Source organism: Chiloscyllium punctatum, chromosome 36, assembly GCF_047496795.1.
Source record: "Chiloscyllium punctatum isolate Juve2018m chromosome 36, sChiPun1.3, whole genome shotgun sequence".
NCBI classification, from domain to species: Eukaryota; Metazoa; Chordata; class Chondrichthyes; order Orectolobiformes; family Hemiscylliidae; genus Chiloscyllium; species Chiloscyllium punctatum.
Window position 1 is genome coordinate 73,552,190 of NC_092774.1, and position 2,227 is coordinate 73,554,416.

Here is a 2,227-nt window from a genome sequence, read left to right on the forward strand (position 1 = left end):
AAACATGGCCGCCTTGCGAACTGGTAGTGTCATCAGACTCTACTGTTTCCAAAAGCTTCAACTTGTTCCTGACAGGTACTTCTCCCGGCGTCTCTTGCACCTGTCTCCTCTCTGCCTTCCTCATCGTCTGCACTCTTCTGCTCTCTTCTGGCATGATTGGTGTAATAACATCACTGAAGGTCTTGTCCAGAAAGATCTCGTTCTCTCGGATGAGCCTAAGGTCTTCGAGTTCTTTCGTCAGTGCTGCAATATGCTCGGTCAATGCTGAAGATTATGGGGAGAAAATGCAGAAATCCGAAATGCAAAGAGACTTGGGAGTTCAAGTCCAGGATTTTCTCAAAGTGAACTTGCAGGTTGAGTTGCACTTTCCCCTGCAAGTGCCGAATGTGTGACACCAGCTCATTTACCTATTCCCTCCTCGCTATCCAAGGGGCCAAACTTACATTCCAGGTGAAGTGGCCCTTTACCTGCACTACCCACAACCCAGTCTACTGCATTTGCTGCTCACAATGTTGCCTCATCTACATTGGGGAAAACGAAGCCTAAACTGGGTGACTGCTGCACAGAACATCTACGTTCTGCCTGCAAAAAAGACCCTGAGCTTCCAGTTGCCTGCCAATTCCACACCCCACCCTGTTCCCTGTCCAACATCTCTGTCTCAGGTTTGCTGTTGTGTTCCAGCGAAGCTCAGCACCAGCAGAACGAAGAGCACCGAATATTGCACTTGGGGACCACACATCCCTCTGGTCCCAATATCCAATTCAATAATTCTAGGACCTGAACTCCATAGTATCCTCGTCCCTTCCACACACACCAAGCCTTGTTATCACATAGTCTGTCATTCCACACTACGTCGTCACGAACAGTCTCCATTAACAGTTATTCACCCTCTCACGCAGATCGTTATCAACTCCTTTTTCTGTCCAACAGTTCTTCCCTCGCTTTGGGCTCTGTCCTGATCTCCGCCTTCCTCCCACAATATCTCCTGCATATAAACCGACATTTTCCCAATCACCATCTGTTCTGTGGAAGGGTCACCGGCAACTCCTGTTTTTTGTTCCTGATATACAGCACCCGCAGTTCTTTCAGAGTTTTATTGAGACAGAGTTGGAAATTGTTTCGAGAGACAGAAGGAGAAGGGGGAGAAACAGAACAGACATGAACGTCAAATCATTGTAGTGCGATCACTTCCCTTAAGCATGAAGAGAGCGCAGGGTTCATCTGTGAGCTTGTGGGGCAACGGTAGCGCGTCTGACTCCAGATCAGAAGGTTGTGGGTTCAAATCACGTCAAGCTCACTACAATCAACGTCGAACATTTCCAATGAAGAAAAGAGTACGTTCACTCCGTTGTGGACACTTTCGATCATGCATGAATCTTTGCTGTCAGTTTGATTTGTGAACACTGTGTCAGGGAGCTCCCCGCAATATGACAAGTTGAACCCAAACTGTTCGTCACGGGATTTCAACACACAGCCGCTTCGTTCAGTTGGTGACCGCGCAGTGTGAATCACATTATACCGATACTTTTACAACAGAATCCAGAGATTTCCATCCAGGTTTTAGTCACATCAAACTGCCACGTAATGATGTTATGGCCTCAGAAAACTATAATAACGTGAAGATCGCTGGGATGATTTTCTACATCGGACTGCAATCGAAACACAGATCATTGTTTCCAGTTTTGGTGGAACAAAAGACATCGTATTGGTGGATAATTACAGTTTGTGTAAACACAGCTAGCCATCGATAAATATTAATCCTGTTCACTTCAATGGCAAAATTTCAATTCAGAAACCAAGTGCACTTGGCTGCTTGTAACATAGACAACATGACAAAATGGCTCTTAGGAGGAGAAATGGGACATTGAGGAGAAGTGAAATGTTTGCTTTTGGTCACCTCCACAATTGTTAGAAAAACAGGTTGAAAGGATTCTTAAAAGGTGGCTGAAGGAGTGGTGAGAGATAACACTTCAGACAGCGCAAAGTGGAAGACCACTTTCTAGTGGAAGAAAAAGACATTCCTTATTTCTGAAAGAACTGGGAAACAGAAGAGGGGATGAAATCTGACTTGGGAGCTATTTCCTATTTGTTGAGGATGTTGCTTCATCACAGTCTTGGTTTAGAGCATAAGCTCTTCATCAGGAATAAAGGGTGGCCCAAGGGGGCTGAGAGATAAATGGGAAGGAAGTAGGGCTGGAGGGAAGGCAGCTGGGAGTGCAATAGTTAG

The 2,227-nt window shown here is 45.8% G+C and overlaps 1 non-coding gene across 1 annotated transcript; it reads left to right on the forward strand.

Moving 5' to 3' along the window:
• The first annotated feature begins 1,225 nt into the window (after positions 1–1,225).
• trnaw-cca (transfer RNA tryptophan (anticodon CCA)) lies at positions 1,226–1,297 on the forward strand. Its single transcript has one exon. It is a non-coding gene; the product is annotated as a tRNA-Trp (tRNA).
• The last annotated feature ends 930 nt before the right edge of the window (positions 1,298–2,227 follow it).